This window comes from Rhea pennata, chromosome Z (assembly GCF_028389875.1).
Source record: "Rhea pennata isolate bPtePen1 chromosome Z, bPtePen1.pri, whole genome shotgun sequence".
Classification (NCBI taxonomy): domain Eukaryota; kingdom Metazoa; phylum Chordata; class Aves; order Rheiformes; family Rheidae; genus Rhea; species Rhea pennata.
In genome coordinates this window covers 76690843-76717735 of record NC_084702.1, presented here as the reverse complement: position 1 = coordinate 76717735, position 26893 = coordinate 76690843, and positions in this window count along the sequence as shown.

Sequence of the window (26893 nt, the reverse complement as noted above, 5' to 3'; positions counted from 1 at the left end):
TCGGACTCTACCTGCGTAAGGTACTCCTTACCTAAATTTGATCATGTCAGAAATGCAAGTTCGAGCCAGTTCCTCTAGGCTCTCTTGGAAGGGAATAGAGAGGAACTGGCACACCCAGAGGGTGACTCATGCTTTCTCTTACAAGATGCAGTGGGTGGCTCTCTGAACATGCCTTGCCTTCCTCCACTGAATGTAAACAGACCTGAGGGATCTACTCACTGACTCGAAACACTTGTAACGGCCTAAGTAAAAGCAGACAAATCTTGCCTATAACATCCGCCTTCGGGAAAGTGATGATCAGCGCAGGCTGCTTCCAATCCAGCCCTGCCAAAATCTTGCTGTCCATGCATTTGGTAGAGAGAAGCAGTCTTACTGCTCATGTTGACATCTATAGTAGGATTTTGCTGCTCTTGCTTCTTGAAGTTGTTTTTCTAAACTGCGGTGGTTTCTGTGAAATTTTTATAACGAATCTGATTTTACCGAAGTTCTCAGTTTTCTAGGAAGTGGAAAGAAAGTATTCTGCTTCTACTCATTTAAATACACTTATATATATTCTGTATGCTGGTATTACTGTACATGAACTTAAAATGGCTCAGGAGGTTTAAGAGGTTTATTTATAATGTGATTCAACACATGAATCTGTGTATGGATAGATAGATCATGTCTCTGCTCTTTTCCGTGAGAGCAGCTCCTGCCACACATCGCTGCAGTGCTTCGTTGGAGCCTCGCCGCTACAACAACACGTCTTGGGAAGCAGAGTCTAGCTTAGGTGTCAAGCCCACTGTGAAGGAGAGCTTAGAAAAACTACACACATCGTGAGGAACTGTGTTAGGCCATCATGCAGATCCACTCATGTCACACACATGATTTTTTCAGTATTTCCACAACTTTTGGGCACTAATGTTGCAAGAAAGTCATCATTTTGAGTTTCTGTCATGATTCGGGATAAAAGAGAGTCTCAGCCTTGGAATTTCCCATGAAGTAGCTGTTCTAACTTCATACAAGCTGTGTTAGTAAGATATTTCCAGAAGATGCTATTCAACATACAGCATTTGAAAAGAAGAATTATTCTGAAAAAATTGTTGGTTCTGTGTATTCAAGAGTACATATAGTTTCAGCTATTAAACAAAATGGATACTTGTGAGACACTGAGAAGAAAGCACGAACAGATTAGCATTAAAATGGACAAAGAACTTTTAAATCTGAAAGTAAAAGAGAAAATATCAGTGCAAGTGATATACATATAAAGGATACAATCTAAAAACCACTGTTGATTCCAGAGGTCCCGAAATTAGGACTTCTAGGACCAGATTCATTCAGGCCATAACAGCAATCAGTGTTACACAAGGACTGAATCTAACATCTAACTTTCATGACTTACTGCTTGTATTTCTCTAAATATCCCTGTTTACTTCTCCACATGAAGCCAAGTTGCATACTGAAAATGCTTTTTAGAAATGCAAAAAGAAACCTGCTTAAAAACATATTTAAGAATAGCCTTAGTCTTCTACTGCTATTATAGACATAATTTGTAAACTTCAGGCAGTATGGTTGTATCTGAACAGATGGCAATACATCACCCTGAACCTCTCTCTCCTCTCTTTCCATGTCCCAACAAGCATTCTATCCCAGATAGAAATGTGATAAAAGATCTATTCTGAATGAGAATTTATTTATTTTTATTGACAGTGAGTAAAGTGGCAGCTGATTTGAGGATAAAGTTGAAAAATAAAAAGTTTTGCTGCTTAGGTTTCCAAGAACAGGAGAATATTCTGGGACTACCAGATAGTATGGAAGGAGGTAAAGGTGGCAAAAATAGTTTATGAAAAATTAAAAGTCTCAGAATTGATAGCACAGAAAGAAGGGGAAGGAATATGACAAAGACAGGGTATGAAGGATTTTGATCAACTCCAGTACTAACACATTGATTCAATAGAAAAGGCAAATAGGAAGAAACAAACAAACAAAACGAAACCTCACTCTAGAACTGAAGATTCAAGCCCAGTTAAAAATATGGTCTAAATATAAGGTCTGGTTCTCAATTTACCACAACTATTTTTCTCATCTCTATACAGATATGAAGAAATAGGTTAGAATGCCAGCCCCTAAGACAATTAATCACTAAATTGTTGGTTGGGTTAAGGCAGCCATTAAAAATAGGGACTACTTAATAACACATTTTGCCAGATTTATTCCAGGGAAAGTATCCATGTGACTGTTACTGGAGTTACCCAAACACACCGATTAATTATTTCAAGGTACTGTCATTTGGCAAACAGTTGACTATTTTCTAGGTGTTTTACTGAGACATAGACTATTACAGTTGGCTATAATCAATCTAATAGCTCAAGATACCACAACTGATTTAGCAAAGGCCAGTTCTGTAAAACTGTGGAGCCTGCTTGATTATTTTTTTCTTAATTCTGAAATCAGTAGCTGTTACTTGTGGATGCTTTTTAAATATCACATAGCTCCAGTCATCAGCCAAAAGCAATTTTGGGCTAAAAGGCTTTTAGTAACTGGTTCTTCTCTTTGGGAGATTCAAACAAAAACAGCAAGAAAGTATAATTTCCCAAAATTTATCACACAAGGACAATTTTTATATACCTCCACCTTACCCGTGGCAGAGATTCATGTTGTGTAGTTTTAGATGTTTATACTGTATCTATCTACTACTAATGTGGTTATCCCATGCTTCCATTACAGTTGACAAAGATTAAGAGACTGACATATATTAGAGGTTATATTAAGTTTGGGTATGGCTATGGAAGCACCCTATCACAGTCCATCTACCAAGAAGGGTTATAGAGAAAGCTGAGCCAGATCTTTCTCAGAGGTGCTCAGTAAAAGGATAAGCAGCAGCAGACTCCATTTCAAACAAGGGAAGTTTCAACTGGGTGTAAGAAAAAAACTACACTTCCTAACGAGGCTGTTTCAGCAATGGAACAGGAGCTCAGAGAGGTCATGGTGTCTCCACGGCCTTAAGAATTCTAAGAGCCCACAAAAAGCTTGTCTGGACAAGGCTTGAGTGACCAAATCTTGTTTTGAAGTTAGCTTGGTTTTAGGAAGGCTTGGATTTGATGGCCATAGGCCCCTTCTAACCTAAGTTTCTCCGTGATTATAGAATTAGAATTACAGGCCTGATATGCTGACTTCATCCCAATGAGTGACCTATGGTGGCAAATTCAGGCACAGATGGAGTGAGCTGAGATATCTAGCTTTCATTAGGTAAATCTCAATCTCAATTTCTATAGCAACAGCAGGCTAGTTGTATAGCCTGAAAAGGAAAACTTTCCCCCTTTTTTGGCTGAAAGCATGTTCTTTCAAACTTTGTTACTCTTTATTATGAAAATTTAGACGATGATCAAGTTTAACCTATTCCTTTTTCAGTACATGTTGTACTATTGCTGGCATCAACCACAAGAAACTCAGGTCGGAATCCTATTTCCTTAGCTGTAAGTGTAGGCTGAATAGTGCAAACCAACATTTTCAGAGTAACAGAAAAGCCTCAGGAACTGAACTCCTACTGAAAAGGCATTTCAACTTTTCAGCCAGGGTAACTAATTAGATAATCAACAAAAATGTCAGAGTTTTGGCCAAATGGCTTGTCTATGGAGGTACTTACAAAACTTCTCAAAAAATACACTGCAGAGAATAATTCTGCTTTGGCAGGTGGAGGGACTGGATGACCTAACACATATCTAGTATCTGTGACTCCCTGGAGGAAGAAACTATACATACACATCTCTGGAGGCCTCCAAAGAGCTTTCTGTATAATAACTAATGATATTATTGACCATGCACCCAAAATGATGAATCAAGTTGAGCAGGGCTGCATCAGCTTTCATTTTTCATCCTTCAGTGCTCATTCCTTTTCACTGAACAGCTGTTCTCAGGGCAACTTCTTTTACTTTGCCCGTAGGGGAGTTTTACAGTAGCAACGTGGACCATCTCTGAAAAACAGACCTCATCCCTGGATTGCCCCTCCCTTGAAAACTTGTATAAACTGAGTAACTCCAACAAATACTCACAGGAGACAATGCTTTTTTCACTCACAGCTATTTGGTTGAGATACAAAACAAGGAGAGCTTTATTATGGAAAATGATAATAAAACATCAAGTTGGAGGCAAAAAAAAAAAAAAAAAAAAAACAGGAATGAAAATCTCTCCACTCACACCACAATGTCTTTATCAAAAGGGTAAAGAGGAGGATTACAGATCTGAAACAGCTTTTATATGGGAGACTAAATAGACTAGGACTTTTCTTCTTGGAAAGGAGATAATTGAGGGGTTTAAAAAGATCATAAACAGTATCGATTGCTGAATATAGAAGCTGAATACTGAATGAGCTTCTACTGTTTGTCATAGTATGCGAATCTGATGAAGTATCAGACAGTAAGTTCAAAGAACCAAAATAAGAGGACTTTTCATACAAGATGCAATTGTACTTTGGATTTGAGGGTTCCAGAATGTTGCAGAGAATAAAAATGAACCTAAACCCAGATAACAAGTTAAATATTCCCTTAAGGATTTTTTGAACAAAATTGCCAGAAAATGGAGAATATGTCTTGTCATTTTTTTTAATGCATGTACTACTGGTTACTGTTGGATACAGGTTTCTGGCTACATAGACCTTTAAACTGGTCAAGCTAGGAATTTGTCTTGTTCTTTTTCACTGTACATTTTTTATTGTAGAATCACTTTTACAAAAGTAGTTATTAAAACTACTAATATACCCCTGAACACTTTAACATGTTCTTTGTCAAGGGGAAAGTTACTATTTTCTTTTTGTCAGTTGCTTTGCTAATTTGACACTCAAAACTTCAGTGAATTCCTAATGGCTTGAAGGATTTCTGAGTAAAAAATAGGATACAGGTAAAATCTCTGCTATCCTCTGAGAAAAGGAAGCAAATAAAGTGGCAGAGATCCATACATTAAGGATCCCTGCTCCCGATCTGCCAGTAGTAAGCTCTTTGTAAGGAGTTACCTACTTATAACCGTAGGCCCCCAAGCCAATTGTGGCATGCTGTTCTCAGAAATGGGAAGACAGCAATATTTTAATCACTTGAGAATGGACAAAAGCCTGCAGGAAATAACAAGTTATTGACAGTAATATGACAAATTTTCTGTAGTTAAAGTGTACTAATAGTGGAAACATTTTCAGGATCAGATTCTGACGGGCTGCCTCAATTTTCACTTAATCTTCATTCACTTTTACAGAAAGATTTTTATTGTAACCTGATTCAAAACCCATTAGTCAATATAAGAAATTCCCTTGACTTATGTAAGGTTTGGATCAAGCTTAGACCAAAAAATTTCTTAATTTAGATCTGAGTTTTTTTAGAGTCATTTATATATGCAAATGAATACACTGAACATAACAGTTGCTGGGTATCTTGGTGACTTACTCCAGGTACTCTCAAATTCCTTTAATAATTTCTGCTATTGCCCTCTAGAATTACTCAGAGAAATCTTTCATCTAATTACTAGACTATATATGCAAATGCTATCAGATTTAATTAGTATTTTCCCCCCTTGAAATGATGAACAAAACTCAAGAAGTTTTAGATGGATCATGTTCTACAGTTATTACATTAGCAATCCAATGCTTTTCCCACAAAAGCTATTATAGTTGCATCACCCCAGAGGATTAACAGACATGGGCTTGGCCTGTAATGAGTCTATCATTGTACACAATTAAAAAGGCCACATCTGAAATGCCCAAAGGAGAATCCTGAAGGTTATACAAGCATTTACCTGAATTGTTAGTCCATATGTTACAGTGCAGAAGTGTATTGAAAAATGAATGCAGTCAGTAAAATAGCTCAGACATTAATATCCTAAATAAGATAGATCAGGAACAGAATTGATATCAATATAGGCCTGTATTGTATGTATGCCTATATACGTGTGTGTGTGTGTGTGTGTATGGGTGTTAAGTATATATAAACATTTCTGGTATCAATCCACTAATAAGCTTTAGTCAAGCATTTTCCATTATCACAAATTATGGTAAGGAATATCTTCACTATAAGTTATAAATAGGAGGGGCAAAGGACATGCTGTAAGTGGTCTGTTGGCATACCTGATGGAAGAAAATAGGAATGAGGGAGAATACATTCCCACAGTGTGCCAGGGGAGGTCATGTAAAAGGAAACTCGATGTATTCTTGACAGAGGCGGGGTGTTTTGCCTTGCTTCCAGACTGCACATACCTGGCAAGCCAATCCTCCTTGACCAAAAATTGGTGAATGATAGAAGGACATTTGGCTCACATCCTTTCAAGACAATATAAACTTCTTGCTGTGATTCAGCCTCTCATTGGCTTTTTAATGCTCTTTAGTGCAGAGCAACTCATGAATAAGTCTGTACCCACTCTTAATATTACTCTTTTGATATAGTAATGTACAGGTATTTCTCAAGATAGCAGTCTGCTTCAAGCGTGCAGAGTTGCCCTTCAGAGACACCTACTAGTAATAAAAGTAATGAAGTAGACTAGTTAACTTTATATTCCTAAATTATCTATGTTTTAAATTCATCAAGACTGCTGCTACAATCCTATTGCTATCCTTTCAGGAGCAGATTGTTTTTAAAGGCATACATATGGCCCACTAGCTTTTTGCTGAGATAGGACCTTAGAAAGGCACCAGGTACTTTACTTTGTATGCCAGTGTAACCTGAGCTACAATTTTGTTCTATATTTTAGATACTGTATGCTTTTGATGAACTGGAATCAGATTGCCACTGGGTTTGCAACCATTTATGAAATTTGGCCCAAAGATTCAAATCAATGACTTTAAGAGAGCAAAGGGAAATGAGCTAAAAGGAAGATCTCCTGGTCTTTGAGACTTTTCATATAAGAGTCAGAATTTGGACAGTAAATGAAAGGTTCTTTTGGGAAGCCAGGAAGCATACACAAACACACAAAAAAAATTTCAATTCCATTACTGGGTGTTTGACAAAACACTTAATGTAAGTTTGAATCAATGTAGCTATGTCCTACACAAAGAGTCTTTCATGTGTTAGCTGCCCTACTGCGCTGAGAAAAGCTAAAATGATTTGAACTGCAATTTAAGCAATTTTCTTAAGAACCTTCAGATTCAGGAGATTGAATTCACTATATGGTTAGCTATCATTTAACCTCCTGATCTTTCCTTTCTGTTCCATCTATTGAAGAGTCTGATACCAAGCCTGTCTCAGAGAGGACACTTGAGATTCATTCATATTTCTTTGAATAACCAATAAAACTCAAGAAATCCAGACATGGAGACTCCAGAGAAGAATTGGAAAAAGACAGCTACATCTTAAGAGTCTCAGTAGAATTGTAGAGAATAATCAGCTCCTCAGTGCATCCCTCAAACATGACAGGCAGTGATAAAAAAAAAAAAAAAATCTTATCAGGGCACTGTGATACTACCTAAAAGCCTAACAGCTTACTCAGAGAATGTCTTCCCTCCAGAGCTTCTGCATGGCTGTTATTTGGTTTACAAGACTGACCTCAGTGGTAGAGGCAGGATGGTTAGGCACTGAAAACAAACCATGGAGTTTAGAGGAAACCAAGTGCTCATAGAAGTGAATCATTCTGAAAACACAAATACAGGGAGAAAGGTTGCTTTTCTGTTGGAGAAATATAAAAGTTTACACAGGAAAGGTGTGCAGTCTAGACTGGAATTTGAGTTTGGTTTTTAGATTTGGTGCTTTTTGCAGAGTATCAAGCAAGGGAACATTTTAGGGTCTAGCTGACTTTGACTTTTTAGTAATTTACATTCAGATGAGATGAACCACACCCTAGGTAAGTTTATTTTCTTCACTAGAGGATTCTAAGGGCGATTAGACATGTACAGCGCAGTTTATGGTTCATCTAAAGTTAGATGAAGCGAATCTTGCCCCTATGCCTTAAGTCAGCATCACTTGCTTTCTCAATGATACCAACCTTTACAGCCTCCTCTCCTACAGCATTTCTCCTTCAAGTAACAGCTAGAGGACAAAAAATTATTGTGGAAAAAAAAAGATGCATAAGATTCAATATTTCAAATTCTTTCTTTACAACTATTCTGTCTCCGAAGGAGCTGGCAGGTGATAACAGTGAGGCAGGCTGGGGCACTGTAACTACCACGTCTGCCAGAGCATTACCTAATTTCAGACATGGATGACAGACTAGATAACTCGCTGCGTGTATTTATTCCAAATAAGTTGCACCAGTTTACAGAAAGCTCTAGCCTAGTAGCAGAGTTAAGATTCCGCATTTAATCTCAAGGGCTGGAGAAGTCAAACCTCTGACCTTTGAAAATGAGTAGGGTTCAGGTGAGTGTCAGTGGCAGGCTGGACAGAGATCCTAACTCATGCTCTATCCACAGGCCTGTGACAGCTATTATTACAGTATGCTTTTGACCTGAACTATGTACACTGGGCACAATCCAGCTCTCTCCCTGGCCAGGCAGGGGTATGTGGTACTAAATTTTAAAAAGCAAGCAACCTCACACCAGGTTAATGTGTCAGACTACGCAATAAAAAAAAAAAAAAAAAAGCATGTGAAATTTATAATGCCCAAAGTAAAAGTGAGTACACATCAGTTACCTCAATATTACCTCAGTTTCATTATTATTTTAAGAAAGTCTACTAGCATTATCTTGTTGCTTAGATACGCATAAGCTTCACCTTAGCCCTAAAGCTGTTGGAGGGGTGATAGTACCTAGTTCAAACAAGCCATTCTAGAAAACCTATTTGTCACATTCAGCTGCAGAAGTATGAGAAATCAGCTTCTTCTCTCACTTGGAGAGGTGTCATGCCCTTGCCACCTGACCCTGGTCATGCTGTCAGGTCTTATGACTCACCCCTGGAGTTTCACGCATTGTCCATATCACATGGTCACCCAATTTTATATAGCTAGGTCACACACTTGCAGTATTGAGCTTTGCTTACCGGAGTCCAGTTAGATATACAACAAGAAAAATATTTTTGTAGAGCTAAGCTTTAGAGACAAAAGGATACAAAAGTGAAAGCAAAGAATTATCCAGCCTGATTGAGAGTTGACCCCCTCAGGCTATTACTCACCAACTCTGCACTGCAAAGGAACAAAACAATTCCCTTGTTCATCCTGGAAACTGATTTTATATTCTCATAACAAACTACTTTTCCAACAATCCAAACACTCTCCTACTGGGAAACATTATCACCTGAAACAAATTTTGTTCCATGCCTGTGAGTCAAACCTTCAAAGCTTTTCATAGGTGACCCCGTTATGGGGTGAGAAAAAGCTGACAGAGCAAGGAGGAAAGTACTCGACTTCCAGATGAACAATACACAACAGGCATATAAAAGAGCCAGTAACTAAAGACAAAACTAACAAACACAGAACAACTCACTCCAGACAGCCAGGGTTTTTTTTTTCAGGCATTGTCTACACTAGACAAATCAATTAACTATAACGTCCTTCAGCAGTTGGTAAGTGCTGTTTAGTCCAGAGAAAGTCACTGAAAAAACTGACTGCAGCAAATATCAGTGGTAGCTCTCTAGAATTTGTGTGATACGACACTTACCTGCCTGGGAGAGCTCTCTTCACTACTGGGGTAGGTAATACTCATCCCACTACTTCCCCATTCACAATTTCAGAGCTGGCCCATCTCCCACCTATTCTATTTGCCTGGCCTAAAGCCATCCAGCCAGAGACATCGTACCATGTATTTTGAAGAACAGATTAGATTCTTTTCAGTAAACTGTTTCTGGTACAGAAGTGCTTTTTTTTTTTTTTTTTTTTTTTTTTTTTTTTTTTTTGCTTTCTTGTCAGAAACCATCTTCTTTCATCTCAAAGGGTGCTAGTTCCTAGAGCATATGGTGCCTCAGGTATGCTAAGAAATTAGTTATCCATGACTGAGAATCAAAGGCTGAGGAAGGGAAAGGACTGGACTAAAATCCACATACTTCTCTAAAATTAGGGAAGCTACAATGAAAAACATATAACAGAGTGAGGCCATCTGTTCTCAACACATCCCTAAAAATCCATGGCTTCTTGAAGTCACACCACCAGTTCAACAGGCAGGCAGCTTGTGATGACTGAAATGCAAAGTTGAGAAGCTTCCGGTTAACAAGTCCGCTTACACTGATGCTTTTTAAGCCTCGGGCTGCCTCTGTACAGCCGCTTCTGAATCTCGTGGAAACAGATTTTCAAGGGATGTTGATTCTGCCAGTAGTGTAAGATAGAACTATAGACATTTTCCCTTTTGCTTTGTTTTACAAAGACTAATAAGATGCCCAGAAGGCAGTGGCACACTGTACTGAAGCTTCAAGCATGTATACCTAGATTTTTATAGGTGGGCTACAGCATGAATAGGCTTTAACTGGGCTTTTGAATTTTCACCCTAGGACAACAGATATATGTAAAGAAAATGAAAAATGGACATTCTAAGTCTCATAAGCAAAGATCTAATTTTGTTTACATATGAAGTGAGCAAGACACATATAGTCATTGCCATGTATATTTTTGAATGCCAGGAAACTGAAATATTTTAGCACAGCCTATTTCTTTAGCACACTGCCTAAGTGGACCCTTTTGCTGATGGTAACCTCATTAAAATCAGATGTAGCTCCAGGACACTCCCATGAATGTTGGAGTACATCATTCCAGCACATAATTATGGCACATAATCTTTTTTCTTTAAGTGGCACTGCTGAGTCCTTGTAGTACATCCCATTCAGTTTCTACAGAGAGCAAGCCTCAGAGTGATGCAACTACCACTTTTTCCATGAGTGCTAGTAAGAGCTGTACCTTCATTTAGTTTTGCCACAGTGCTCAACATCATTTAAAAATCCTCTTTAAGCCCTGGCAGACATTTGAAGCTGTTCTTTTTTCCTTAAAGCTCTCCTATGAGGTAAAACTCAAGCTCATCTGGCATCTTAACATGGGCCCAAGCCATTCTGGATCTGGACAGACCATGCTTGAGTAAGACCAAACATATTATGGGCCAGTTTTTCCTGCAGTTATTGCTAATTTTCACTTCTCCTAGCAGCCAGCAAGGTCAATAGAAAGCATGTAGCCCATAGGGTTCGGTGTAGCCTGTGCTTCAACCAGCTGCAGGAGCTTGTGTTTTAAATTCATACTCTAACTTCCCCATGTACACAAGCTGCGAAAGCAAAACCTACTAGAAAAGTATATGTGTATACGACCACATTGAACTGAGGCCAGATTGGCTGCTTAGCTCTTCAGCAAGCAGAAGACTTACAGAACTTTAACGCAGAGTACACCAAAAACATTTATATAGAGAGCAAGTTCCACAGTTAGCGCTATGGATACATGAGCTTGACAGCAGAAGATACTAAGTAATAACATGGTAATTAAATGACGCATTCCTTCCTCTGGAGTTTCATGGTGGTGAATCATAGAATCAGTAAGGTTGGCAGGGACCTCTGGAGATCATCTAGTCCAACCTCCCTGCTCAGCAGGGTCACCTAGAGCATGTTAGACAGGGTTGCATCCAGGCAGACCTTGAAGATCTCCAGAGAAGCAGACTCCACAACCTCTCTGGGCAACCTGGTCCAGTGCTCCGTCACTCTCACAGGGAAGAAATTCCCCCTGACGTTCAGGCAGAACTTCCTGTGCTTCAGTTTCTGCCCATTGCCTCTTGTCCTCTCACATGGGACAACTGAAAAGAGTTTGTCCCCATCCCCTTGACACCCTCCCTTCAGGTACTTGTCCACATTGATCAGATTCCCCCTCAGTCTTCTCTTCCCCAGGCTGAAGAGGCCCAGCTCTCGCAGCCGTTCCTCACAGGGCAGGTGCTCCAGCCCTCGGATTGCCTTTGTAGCCCTTTGCTGGACTCTCTCCAGTAGCTCCATGTCTCTCTTGTAGTGAGGAGCCCAGAACTGGACACAGGACTCGAGATGAGGCCTCCCCAGGGCTGAGTAGAGGGGCAGGATCACCTCCCTCCACCTGCTGGCAATACTGTTCCCAATGCACCCCAGGAGACCACTGGCCTTCTTGGCCACAGGGGCACATTGCTGGCTCATGGTCAATCTGTCATCCCCCAGCACTCCCAGGTCCTTCTCAGCAGAGCTGCTCTCCAGAAGGTCAGCCCCCAGCTGGTGAAACAGGAAGCAACCAGTTTTGATCCAGAGTAAGTTTAAAAATTGTATTTTTGCACCCAAGAAATGCATTCATAGGACTGAATTCAGTCAAAAATAGATCATTTTGTGCCATGCTTCAATATCTTTTATGTCTCTCCAACAATGTTAGAGTACTCCAGAGATACTATACTCCAGAGAAAAGATCCCTTTTCTATGAGGAATTCATTCACTGTACCCTCAAGGCATGGCAGTTGCCGTATCTGAAACATTCTGGTCTTATGAACCTTATAAAGAGAAACTGGAATTAAGAGGAAACTTATTACATACATCCATGGTCTGTTAGAGTTCTGGTTCTTTCTCAGACTGTTTCCCAGTATGGGTTTTCAGGAGGATTTGAACCTATACATTTCCACATCTACACATTTCTAAATCATGAAGCAACCAAATCACTTCTTCATGAGCTATTCTTAGTAAGAAAGGAAGAAACTTCTACTGCACCAGTCCCTCAGAGGCAAATATATGGAAAAAGTCTGTTAGACAGACAAATTTAATCTGATGTTTTTGCTCTGCAGTCCATTTTAGATATCCTCAATAGAAGGACAGCAGTTTCATACACATGTATAATACTCAAGCCAAACAACTTTGTTTATACAATGTTCTCAGGGTTGAAGTAACTTGAAAAAAGTTTTTTCCAGAAATGTGGACTGGAGAGGAAGGCAACATTTGCCAAAAGATCACAAGTTGCTGTACTTTTCTTCCCTTCTAATGAGGGTCACAGATCAGAGTTCCCAGCTGTTTAGAAAGAAAACCAGGCTCTGGCATCAGGTCAGCCTGGTCCCATGATGAAATCTTTCCTTGGCTTTGTCTTGTAAAGTCCACCACAGCCACTTGGTTCAGAAAAGTTACTGTGAGAGATCACAAGGACAACCAATCTTTCCTTGCTAAAAGGATAATTCTTGGGAATGTTTACCTAAAAACTAGTATCTCATCTGCTTTTTCACTGTTTGTCTTTACCACTTCTTACTGTTGCAAGTCAAGGGACTTACCTTCAGCTGAAGAAATTTGTAAACCATTCACTGCCAGTGAAGTCATTAGGCCAGATGCACAAATAAGCAATTTTGTTTCAGTGGAACAAAGCCTACCCGAGTCCATGAACCTGTTCCAGGGTCTGAGTTGGTAAAACAGTATTAACTTATGCCCACAAGGTTATGCATGTTTTAACATCCTTGCAAGGTAATCCAAGAACAGCAGCAGTTTCCTTCTGAAGCATACACTCACACTATGAATCCTCACCACTGAAACTTTCTCTCATGTATTACTGCCAAGTGCTCATAAGCATACTCTGGTCTGCTTAGACCCTAAGTTCATATTTTTTTTAGTTCACTGCAGTCACAAGACACTGCAATTACAGGACTGCATTTCCATTGGCTTTGGATCAGAAGAGTCCTGGTTTGTGCACGTAGGTTGCTGCATGACACAGTCTGCCAAAGCAGGTATAAAGGAAGGTGTTGGGACCATACAAAAAACCTCAAACATCGGCCACAAATTTACACTTCCAGGAATGCTGGGTAACATGTAGAGGAATTACTTCCATACCGCTAATGCACAGCGGTGAGCAAATCTGTATCAAACTTGGTGTTGCTGCACATGGATATACGAAAAATTCTTGAGGAAGAACAATTTTTTCCCATTAAAAATGTGAAGTAGTAAAATAAGTTGTCCTGTGTTCTTTGTTATTCTAGAAAGCTTTGGCAACAGATAAGAGTGACTGAAGGAAATGAGCAACTGCCAAACTGTAGGCTCACTATTGGTGTTGATAGGGCTTGTAGGCAGGGAAACAAGCTTAACATCCATAGATTTAAGAGCTAACAGGTGAAACTCTGGATTAGCTGAAATTACAGGGTGTTTTTGCTACTGCCAGCTTTTTCCCATCCTTCATATAGTTGACCACTGTTCCTTTCTCCATGATTGATTTGAAAAGTCCTTCCAAAGGTGACTTGTAAAGGACCAGACATCCTGGAAACGTTCAGATTTCAGCTCAGCTTTGCCGAGTTACACATGTGAGAATTAAACAGTGTGAGATGATATTACCATACAGTTCATTCTCTATGTAAAAGGTTCAGCTAATAAGTGCTGTATGTTCCAATATTAAATGTTTTTCCTTCAGCCAGCATTAAATGTGAAAGCTTTGAAACTATTCTCACACACCCAATTAAAATGAAATTGTCTCTAAAATGAGCTGATGAGCTCAGCTGAGATTACAGTCCTGAGGAATCATTTGCCCCTATCACAGCTCTTCAGTTTTATCATAACAGCTGTCCTTATTAGCAACTCTTATTTCTAACCAGAGTGATTCATACCACTTTCACAAAGGCTAGCAGAGCAGGGAATGGAAGGAGAAAGCCAATGAAGTTGCTCTAAGCCATTGGGATTGCTCCTTCAAACATGGAGAGTCCCTAGAAAGATACTACCATTGACATATTCCTCCTCCCTGAATGTAACTCAGTAGAAATAGATATTAATAAATATGTAACTCCACTGGAGACTGATAGTTTTGGACTTTTTTTTTTTTTTTTTTTTAATCCTCAGACTTACTCTTTTCTGACTTTAATTAGCCAGAATGAGTGCCTGCCTAATAACAGACACACTCCAGGAGGATCCAGGGCCCCACAGAGCTTGTGACATTCAGGGTACAGCTCCATGAAGCCCAGCACTGCTTAGGGATGAGGATGAAAGTTAATATCAAAATTACCAGGAATTAAATATTTCACTTATATATTTTAAGGTATTTGTGTTCTGTGGGATGAAAGCTTAACTGCTTAGTTCAAGATGGAAACACACGTGAATTTACTGGTGCTGGTCCTCCTTCAAAGACAGTGCTCATGAGCCAAATACCATTTTTCATATGGTTGAAGGAATCTGGATTGACTTCACTGGACTTTCCCCAGATTTCAGCTGACAAACGTAGGCAAGTCTTGGCCCGATGGCTGCAAGTCTGCCACTTGTATCAACAATACCTCATGTGAAAAGATCACTAATTCACGATTGACACAACTTTTGACCTGAAACATCGCCCATAAGGGACAGCCAAAGCCTGCAAAACAAATCTTGTACTTTGTTTCCAGCTCTTAACACCAAAGCACTCTCCTTTCTTCACTCTCCAGGTAGTGACAGGTCCTCAGCAGCTCTTGCAACCTTTCACTTCACCCCAGCAACGTAACATGAACATCTCCAGTGAGCCCGGTATTAGATGTTTTACAGAGCTCACAGACCAGTTCATCATTCCCGAGTGTTGCTTTGTCATATACTCCAATCTCTGTCATGCAAACAAAGCAAGGCCAGCCCCTGGGAACCTTGCTCCTGCATTTCTTCCTGTTCTCCCCTCATTCTGACACTGATATCCCTCCTCCCATAACTGACACATACCAGCTGGATTGTGAGCTGCTTCTTTTTTAAGTCACTGGAGTAAAAGTCAAATCAAATACTTAAAGTATTTTCTAGGTGATAGCTTTTACATTTCAGGACTACAAGACATCCCTTAACAGGGTGATGGCCTTTTTGTGCAAAGCTCTGGAAGAATCTCTCTGGGTCACTGGCAATTGAGAGTCTTTGAAATCCTGACTGATATGAAGGACTTTCAAGGAGGTTTGATGCCTTAAGAAAATAAGCAACATGCAATGAAGACTTCAAATTTCCTCACAGCAGGAAAAACATATTTTTGTTCAAATTGCTAATGATTTACTAGAACATTATTACCTCTATCATATAGCAGCAAGAGCAGGGCAGCATCACAAGGCAGGGATGAGCCAGGAACCAAGGGTGACCCAGCATGGGTAGTGCCCTCACAGACAGGTCACAGTCCTGAAGGTTCCCAGCACAACAAGCAGAGCTGGGACTGGTAACCAGGTCCATCAACAACTCCAGACACAATGAAAGGACAAACCAGTGAAAGGGTCCATCCAGAATGTGTTGGGGGGAGGGGAGATGTCCCAACAGGAGACAACATACAGCACATATCCACACAGCATTCACCTAGGAGATGAGTGACCCACAATGTAGGTCCAAGGTCCATACCAGAAGCAACAGCTAACACAAACTGAGAGACCAGCACCCCTACAACACCCCCAGAACAGATACTGAAGCACCAGGGCTGAGCTTAAATGGGCCCCGGACAATGGATGGGAGAGTGGGGTGGAGGTCTCAGGTGAGGCTGATCAGGGCAATTAAAGGCAATTAAGGGCAATAGTGCCCTTAGGACCACGACAACTTGTACTAAAAAAATAGCCATAAAACTGCAGGGTGGATTTATCTGGTATTTGAGGAGCATAGGCCTATCTTGACACAACTGATATAAATCAGTGTAACCCCATTGACCTGAAGTATTCAAGTAGATGCTAAGATGAGATAAAGAAGTTTGATTTCATAGCAGTCAATACAACCACTCTAATTTAAACTAGCTGTGGGTTTTGATCACAGACTACAGTAACGCTGGTCAGCTGACTGAGAGTATGACCCAGAAAGCCTAGGTGAATGAAACCTAAATAAGGCCAACGACAGTCAAAGATTTCTCTTAGAAAATGCAGAGAGAAACTAAAGAGAAATCATCTTTCATCAAGGATATAATTTAATTGTGCAAAATGGAAGAAATTGCGTATTATTAGAAGGAAAGGGGCCTGATCAATAGGCACATAGTCGCTTGGCATTGAAAAGAACAACAACAAAAAAAAAAATTGTCAGAAGTGTGGAAGAGGTTACTGTTACATGTCTAAACATTCTCAGTCATAAATTACCTTCTTGTCAACTTCTACAGAGAATTATATTCATCTACTGAAGTCACTAGATCTCAGCAAATTTGGCACTTCATGTCACTAATCCTCAAACAGATCCTTGCAGCTGTTACCTGCCATCCCAATTTGTGAGCTTCAAAATATATTTTAAGTAGTAGAACCTCGATGAGTATTGCTATTCTGTGCTGTAAATTCATCCACTACTTTCTAAGGAGCAACATGATCGTTCCTCTCATATCTTGAAACACCAAAACATGATTTAAGGAACAAAGTAAATTGAGCTTATTCTAGCCAAGTACAGAGTTCGGTTTTAGATTATAGAATTGTAAATAAAGTTAGAAAAAGAGAAAAGAAGCATGACATCCAGAAGCTTATCTATGTCCTATGTTGTCACTGTTAGAACCTCACCATGCCATTCCCATAAATTCCGAAATTCATTCTTTTCCATGACCAGTGCTACTTCATAGTGCTGACTTGTGGGCTTTTCTGAGAGATTCTGAGTGTTGAAAACCTGTTTCATGAAGCAACATCCTCTCCCCCACAATCTGGCTTATAATGCAGGAACCTTTATTAGCCTCTCAATGTGTTTGCAGAAGTTGACGCATTTTCCTTTTGAGCAAATGTAATTTATCAGTCTCTGAGATTTTCCTTCGTTCTTACCTCTTACTTTTCACCCTAGGACATATAGAACAGTTTAATTCAACAAGCAGAAGAGCAATAAGCTGTGCATTCTCAGGGAGACTACTCCTTAAGGGACCGTAAAGAGCTCTGGACTGTTCCTGTGTCTACAGCAAAACTGTTCTGCTAAGTGTACCCAGTACAACCTGGGTTACATAGCTTCTACATTCATAGCTTGCAGATTTCTCTGCAGATGAGCATACTTTTAATATCAATTTTGTGAGTTGCTGAAGGATATTTTTCAGGACAGATAGCATAATAGATCTCAAAGAACCACTCAGTGAACTAATCGTAAAAAAGGAATTCTTATTTAAGATGTGAATGTGAGTGAGGCCCCCATGGTAGAATTTATGGACCACATGATGAAAAACACAGCAATTACATTCATGACCAAGCATTGTTTAATATATCACTAAGAATAAAGAAGGACACAAATGGCAAAAGTACAGCAAAATATACTACAGAGAACACTGTACTGGCAAACCAATGGAGTTGTTGAAAAGAAACGTGTCTTTTTCATTTTCATGAACAAGAAGGAGGGTAAAAAGAGGAGTGCATGAAACTACTATATGACAGCAGAAAGCAGTTAAGATAATAAAAGAGAAGATAATAATCAGAGGAAAAAATGGAGGGAGTACAATCGTTTAAATACAGTATACCATGAACTTTTGTACTATATTTTAATGCAGCTTACAGTTTATTCCTTTAAACAGATTGAGTCAGTGGTACTACTTATTGTGAGCAATTGCAAAGGAGTCTCATCTGAGGAACAAGAAAATTATTGAAATGCTATTGCAGTTGAAAATATTGAACAAAACAAAAAGGACTGATAACTCTATCTATCTATCTGTCTCTGCAAAGAAATCCAAATGAGCTATGTAGTTCATCAGGAATAAAAAGTACCATTGTAAGCCAAAACTAGAAATTATTTCCTCAAAAGCACAATATGAGTCCACTATAGAGTGAGCAGTTATCAAAGGTTCACAGTCAAAATGGACAGAGTTCAACCTGCCTGATATGCCTGGTATGATATCTATGGTGAGATAGAATATAAGTTATAAATTACGAGATAGGAGAAAGATGAAAAAATCCTGAAGTGTTTTAATGGACAGAAATTTTATTCCAAATGACCTGGATATATTACAAAAATATTTTGAAAAAAATAGATTGAAATTCAGTGGAGGCAAGTACAAAGCATAGAATCATAAAATCATAGAATCAGTAAGGTTGGAAGGGACCTCTGGAGACATCTAGTCCAACCTCCCTGCTCAGCAGGGGCACCTACAGCATGGTAGACAGGGTTGCATCCAGGCGGACCTTGAAGATCTCCAGAGAAGGAGACTCCACAACCTCTCTGGGCAGCCTGGTCCAGGGCTCCGTCACTCTCACGGGGAAGAAATTCCCCCTCACGGTCAGGCGGAACTGCCTGTGCTTCAATTTCTGCCCATTGCCTCTTGTTCTGTCACACGGGACAACTGAAAAGAGTTTGTCCCCGTCCCCTTGACACCCTCCCTTCAGGTACTTGTACACATTGATCAGATCCCCCCTCAGGCTTCTCTTCCCCAGGCTGAAGAGGCCCAGCTCTCGCAGCCGTTCCTCGTAGGGCAGGTGCTCCAGCCCTCGGATCATCTTCGTAGCCCTCCGCTGGACTCTCCCTAGTAGCTCCATGTCTCTCTTGTGCTGGGGAGCCCAGAACTGGACACAGGACTCGAGATGAGGCCTCCCCAGGGCTGAGGAGAGGGACAGGATCACCTCCCTCCACCTGCTGGCAACTCTCTTCCTAATACAGCCCAGGAGACCATTGGCCTTCTTGGCCACAGGGGCACATTGCTGGCTCATGGTCAATCTATCATCCCCCAGCACTCCCAGGTCCTTCTCTGCAGAGCTGCTCTCCAGCAGGTCAGCCCCCAGCTTGTACTGGTGCCTAGGGTTATTCTTCCCTAGGTGCAGGACTCTGCACTTGCCCTTGTTGAACCTCAGGAGATTCGTCTCCACCCAGCTCTCCAGCCTGTCCAGGTCTCTCTGTATGGCAGCACGGCCCTCGGGTGTGTCAGCCACTCCTCCCAGCTTGGTATTATCCGCAAACTTGCTGAGGAGGCACTCTGTCCCCTCATCTGGATCATTGATGAAGAAGTTGAACAGGATGGGACCCAATACTGAGCCCTGGGGGATGCCACTAGCCACAGGCCTCCAGCTAGACACCACACCACTGATGAGGACCCTCTGAGCTCTGCCTTTCAGCCAGTTCTCAACCCACCTCACTGTCCACTCATCTAACCCACACTTCCTGAGCTTCTCCAGGAGGATGTTATGGGAGACAGTGTCAAAAGCCCTGCTGAAGTCAAGGTACACAATGTCCTCTGCTTTGCCCTCATCTACCCAGCCAATCATTCCATCACAGAAGGCTATCAGATTGATTAAGCAGGATTTCCCCTTGGTGAATCCATGCTGGCTACATTTAGTGAAACCTGATATGTTATACAACTGTAAAATGGAAAAGTGAGGTTGATAGAAGTTCTGTAGACTAGTATGAGGAGTTTATCGTGGAGCACAAATTGAACATCAGCCAACAGTTTTTTGCAGATATGGAACACAAATATATCATATTAAGATGTATAAAAAAGGACATAACCTATGAGAAAACTTTCTGATGGAAACTATGTTGCTTTCAACAGAAAAATTTAGTGTCAACACAAATTGTTTCTAATGAAAAAATCTGAGCAGCTGTAACATGGACTTTAGCATGACTTTTGGTGAGATAAAACAAGACAGTGAGAGCAGAGGAATTATAGAGGTATGGACATGAACATCCATGTGATCATGAGTGAAGTAAAGGAACAAATTTAAGAGATGTGATCAAGCTGACAGGAACGTAAGCATGGCAAAGGAAATGGAGTCTATAAAGTGAATATTGCTAGGGAAGTGAAGTCTGATCCCACATCAGGCTGCCTAACGCACGGATTCCTGTTTTATGTGTTACACCTTAATCAATTTCCCACCGACTGATCCTAAAGCTGGAGTCGTGAAGAACGTCTGAATTAGTTATTGTGACTGGAAGCTACTTGAGCTGGTTTTGATGGGGTGTTTTTCTTTCTTTCTTTTCTTTTTTCTTTTCTTTTTTTTCTCTTTTCTTTTCTTTTCTTTTCTTTTCTTTTCTTTTCTTTTCTTTTCTTTTCTTTTTTTTCTTTTCTCTCTCTTTTTTTTTTCTTGATAAGATACCTTCACTTGAGCGTTGTTGACACGTAAAAAATGTCAACGTGTGAGGGAAGAATCCATGGGGGAGTCATATCCTACAGAGTACTTTCTCTTATTGCCAACTTTTATGTAGGACATAGTGTTGAAATAAAAATGTAATAGCTCTCTTGTTGAAGCTCACGCTGGTAACCATAGCCTATTAAAGAAGGCAAGCAGCTATCAGATAAATATCTAAGTCTTTGTGGGCAAAGGTTTGAAGACACAAAGACTGCACCTCATGGCTTTTTTTCAGCTGGTTGATACTTTTCCTACAGTCAATGATACATGAAAGGAAAAAGCAATATTCTTGGTTGAAAACAGGTTGGAAAGTCAAGCCAGCACTTTCAAGCTGGCAGTTCCTCAAATACCTACACCTCAATTTGTAGCTAGACTTCCAACAAAGAACTTGAATTTTGAGTGTTCACAAAACCCAGAAAACAGTCAAATGGGTATTATTAGCAATGTTGTTCAAATATAATGCAAAATACAGTTGTGCTTCTGGCTTGGTAGGTAGATTTTCACTCATACCTTACAGCTTCTAGGATATATGCTGGTTATTTTCTCTACTCACTGTCTCTGAAAAATCATATCACTTATCTAGGAGCAGAGCTTCACAGTTACCTCTTGAAATCATTAAAAAAGCATGAGTCCTTGGAAGTCAGGAGACTTCAAAATGTTTGGATCTTATTTTATATGGATTTTAGGATTAAAAGTCATTGAATGCATACGTGTTATATTATCCAGCTTCTTTCCACAAATACAAAAATTCCCTTGCTTTGCCTTGCTTTCCCTCAGAATTTCCCATACTATTCTATGCATCTTGGAGTCCAGGCTTTACAAAATATCATTACTCACTCTGAGGTTTGCTTATGACAGTTGACATCACCAAGATCCTCTGAGGTATTAATGTAACGTATAATTCAGTGTGGTTGTTGTGTCGTTTGGATTCTCATTTTAGAGTTTTCTAAGCCAGTGGTCATGACTTTTTTTGGATTGCAAGCAAAACTGTTTGGAAAGCACATACTTAATTCAATATGATACAAATAATTAATAGCAATCGTAGCCAAAGTCAGAAGAGAAATCATATTTCTGGGTGTGCACAATTTCCTCCTTGCAGATTTTTCTACATGAATATTACCATACAGAAATATATCTTGGGATATTATTTGCAACCGTAGACTGCGACCTCCGCACACAGGTATCTGAATGTACATTTCCACTTTAGAAAATAAAATGAAATATTCTTGAGATTCTTGACATGTAATAATCAAGTCAGTCAAGATTTTAGCTGCTGTTTTCTGTTAACATGTGTGGTAGGAAAAATAAAATGATCCTTGTGTATGATTCCTATGTATAAACTACTTGTAGCTATTATTGAACTAGCAATTGGTTCTCCAATCTTCTATTAAAATATCAATAGTATTTTTCAGAGCCTAAATTGAGCAGTGATTTTATTTAAGGCTGCACCTAGACACCACTTTTCTTCGAAGAATCTCTTGTTGTTGCTAAAAATGAAAACCATTCAAACGAGTGTGATTGAAACAGGGACAGGGAAAGGCAAAAAATCAATAGAACATTTTCCAGGGTACTATCTCTGCTTTTGAAAAGAGACCATTAATAACATGCTTACAGTAAAAGCAGCTGCTTGTTCAAAGTGCATTCAAGGGTGAGCTGAAAGGATGGCTCTCTCTACACAGCCTCCCCGGAGAGAGAGTTTGCAAAGATTTCAAAACCCAATCTCAGACCGCGGACAAAAGCCTTTCCTCGGCATTTTAAATATTCTTATCTAATAGTAGATGGTGAAGTCAGGGTTGAAATGCCTTCTAATATTTTGCTGCTCATAAAAGGCAAAGTGGGTCAGTGCATGAGCTATCGGTCTGAAAACTGCTTACAGACAATAGACTGCAGGTCGTATTTGCATCTCTGATGACACTGGGTGCCATGCTACCGCGAACTGCCGTGGCCCTGCGCAGTGACGGGCAGTGCTGTGGGGCAGTAATGAAGTTGTTTCTGAATCTAGTGGCTCTATCAGAGCAGGTGGAAAAGTGCGACATCATGACACATACTCAAGTCAAGAGCTGGGATGGGACTGAACCTGGGATCATCGCCTAACTTGCTTCAAATGCTATTCCATGTGCCAAAGGTATACAGCTCTCTAGAATACATATAAGATCAAAATAAAAATTGCATTTAATCTGTAAGATATCTTTTTTCATAGAGGTCGACACTACTGTCTGTAATTTTTGTAATCTTTGTTTAGATAATGGGTGAATGGGCTTGTTCTGAGATCACTAGCAGAGGGGAGGGAGCACCATAGAGAGTCTCTGAGCTGGGGGAACTGGACTGTTTGGCCCTAGATGATTTGAAAACCCCTGAAACCATTTGGAAATAGATCTACAGGTTTTCAGGTTGAGATATAGGGCATACCTACAGCAATAAGCGTACCACAGAGCAGATGACCAAAGCCCAGCAAAGACCTGAGTTGCTACTTACAATAAATTACTCATTAACTTACTATGTGCTTAGCTGTCTTTTCTGTGGAAACAGCATAGTCAGTTGAAGAGTGTATCAGCTGACAATGTGTGAATGTTATTATCTTCATGATGTTCTTAATTAAGCGAGCTCTGTCTAACCTTTGAGATTCTGGTCCCAGAATTCGGGTAGGTGGAGAAGCCTCAATATCTCTCACATCAGCGCCTAAGGGCCACCTTCATCTCATCTCACCTAATTAAGGCCCCTAACAGCCATTTCTAAACTAAGATATTGGTTGTCCTTGGTCTCTTTTAGAGTCTCTGCAGAGTGACGGATGCCTTCAGAGAACAATTCAGATCTTAGACTGATTAAGAACAGACCAAATTCTATGTTCTGCAGGGCTTTTTTTCTTTTTTTCTTTTTTTTTTTTTTTTGATCAGACAAGTTCGGAGGGAATGTTGAATGAAGGAGTTACAGCTGCTCCTTTTTGACTGACTGCTTGTTCTACACTCACATTGCAGGAGAGAAACTAGTCTGGGTTATAAAAACTTACCACAACTAACAACACTAACACACAAATAAAAAATTCTCTAGAAACAGAGGGAGAAAGCTTTATTCTCTGAATCCATCTTGCACACAGATAGTGTCGATAGTTGGGTTGGTTCAAGGGAGGGAGTAGTAGTGTGGGAAGACGGTTACTGCTGGCACTGAGTTGACCCCTAAAGTTTCTGCATTGCGAATCACAGCCTAAAATGAGCTTGAAGGCCCAAAGCACATGCTAAATAGCATTTATTATTCTAAAAACAAAGAAAACACCACTGACATATTCAGTCAGTCTTTAATATCTTTCTTTTTGACCTCTACCCTTCTGGCTGCAATTCTGTAGGTTTTGTAGATTTTTTGTTCATGACAGCAATAATTTTGGTGACATCCTTACATTACCAGTGGATTTGTGTGGGCACTCGGATGCCAGACCTCATTGACTATTAAATCTCCGAGTTTCTATTCTGAAGAGATGCTACTCATATAATGTGCTGGCTTGATAGATGAGGATATGGTATTATTGCAATGGGCTGTCCGCAGCCCCTTTTCATCATAGTTATAGCTATGGACTAGCAGGAGCCCCTCTGTAAATGAATGTTGGAAATCATAATGGCACTTTGCAAGGTGCAATTTTATTTAGGGAAATACTATTCAAGACATAAAATAAGGAGCTCCTGTAAAAGGAAATAAACAACTGGAAACTTTAATATGACGGTTTCAATAAGGATCCTTATTGTTTTCAATAAGAACCCAGATGGCACTTTTATATTCTAGATTTTACCCTCATTTACTTCAATTTTGTCCAAAGATTAATATGAGATATTCATTTCAAAGAGAGAGATTACCACAGTGATTAAAATCTCTTTTGTTATGTGTAAGCAGAAGAAGCAGTTATTAATATTGAGAAATATATTACACAAGTCTCCCCTCTGCTCCTATTTCCCATGAAAGCTACTCCTATCTAAAAAGTAAGCTTTTCTGGAACATGATTATGATTTATTTCTAATTTTTATTGCTAGCTTTGAGAACCATCAATTATCTAAGGGTGCTTCTGGTGTTCTTTTTATGCAACAGACTACTTTTCCGTTCAAACAAACAGATAGGAAAAAAATCCATGAGACAGTTTTGGTGACATTTACAGACAAATGGTCAGACCACATAGTTAGGGACAGCATTTCAGGCTTCCCCAAGTAGCTACCTAACCCTCACTAACATTTTAAAAATTATATTTATTTGCCGAACTGCCATTCCCCTTATCTTAGTAGGGGAAGTGCTACTATCCTTATTTCGTAACGGGTAATTGAGACATAGCACTATTTAATGGTTATTCAAGGACAGAGAGAGAGAGTCTGTAGCATTAGACTATAATTTCTCTTTCCCAGCTGCTCATTAAATACCCGCACCGTGTCTGATTTCCGAGTGAACTTATATGCTGAGGAATCCTGAAAAATTTACCACCTTTTTTTAGTGAATGAACGGGATATGAATTTGATCCAAAAAAACCCACTGACATCTATCAGTTTGTTTTCCATTCAAGTCAGGGATTTTTCAAGTCAGCCCTTAAATTACACCCACTAACCACTCAGCTGCTGTTGTAAACGATAACTGCACATACCAACCATATGGGCAAAATAACTATTTTGTGCATGTATTACAAGCCTTGTCAAATTAGGGTACCCTAGAGCTGGCAAGATTTCTGTTCTGATTATTTGGATTTTGATTTTGGTCTTAATGGAGCTTTAGATGTGTGATATCTTGAAGGGGCCTACTCAGGACCTGAGCGAGTTTACCTGTTTCATTTACTCAACTTCAAGATTAGAAACTTGGAAATTAAGAACCCTCAGGCTCAGAGTATATTGTCACAGGGCTTCTCATGTTGGAAAAAAAAGACTTTTAGGATCTACCTGTCACCCTTCAGCAGACCTGTCATAGATCAGAGAATACCAGAAAAATAGGATTCCTGGTTTTGTAGCTCTCCACCAGGAGTTCACACAAAGTCTGGCAGAAACAATATGTGAGATGCAGCAAAAGTCTATTAACCCCCAAATTTTTCAGACAAGGCATTCTGAGACTCAATAAATCAGTGATTTTTAACAAGGTTTTGTTTAGCCAAAAAATGTTCGTTTAGCTCCATTCATTTCCAACATTAAATTAGGGGAAAAGAAGGTAATGACTGCAATCACTGTGTGCAGTACATAGCTATATTCATTACCTGAGCAGCATCTCCATTGTAAAAATAATTTCATTTGTTCAGAATTGGAACGGTCATTCTGGAGCAAAGAAACAATTATAAGAAGACCAGGAGCAGAGGCTATGGACAAGGCTCAAATATGGTGTGGGAAGAGCAGCTGCAGGGCAAGGATGCAAAGAAAGAAGGAAAACATGGGGAGATTCTTTTGGAGGGATGTTGGTTTGAAAGGACATATAAGGGAAAAAGGGCGATTGAATTTTGAGCAGGAAGAAAAAATGAGGAGATTTGGTGATGGAAGTGTAAAAAGAGGTTCAGTTCCAAAGAGAAGAAATAGAAGAAAGAAGAGGATAAGAGAAGGAGGAGGAAAGGAAGGAAAAGAGCAGAAAACAGTTATTTTGGAGAAATCTCCTCTCCTCTTCTGTGGCATATGCAAATCTTAGCAGCTATAATGAGTCTTCATCAGCAACAACAAACGGATATAACTCTGTGTCATCTATATCATATCTGAATGAATCTAAGCTCCTTCACTGATGACGTCTCCAGAAAACTTTTCTGAATGAAGCTAAGGAGTGTCATGTGGGCACAACACATGGTATTACATGTCATACGATTTTCTTTATCTATTGGATCAGTTTTGATTGCTCTGGTTGCTGCCTGCTGAATTTAATACATCATCTTCAACTTAACATTCCTTTAGGTCATTAAATTATTACAGAGGTTGATAGAACTCCAGTACTCATAAACCAGGGTGCAGATTACGATATTCATCAAGTTAGTCTTAATCAATTAATCCACTGTTTTTAAAGCAGGCTTCAAGTTATTTCTATGTGTATAAATGTGCCCAAAATTAAAATAATGGCAATAATAACATAAATCTTTAACAACAGAAACTCCTCCACAGGAAAATTAAATAGGTTTATTTAACAGTA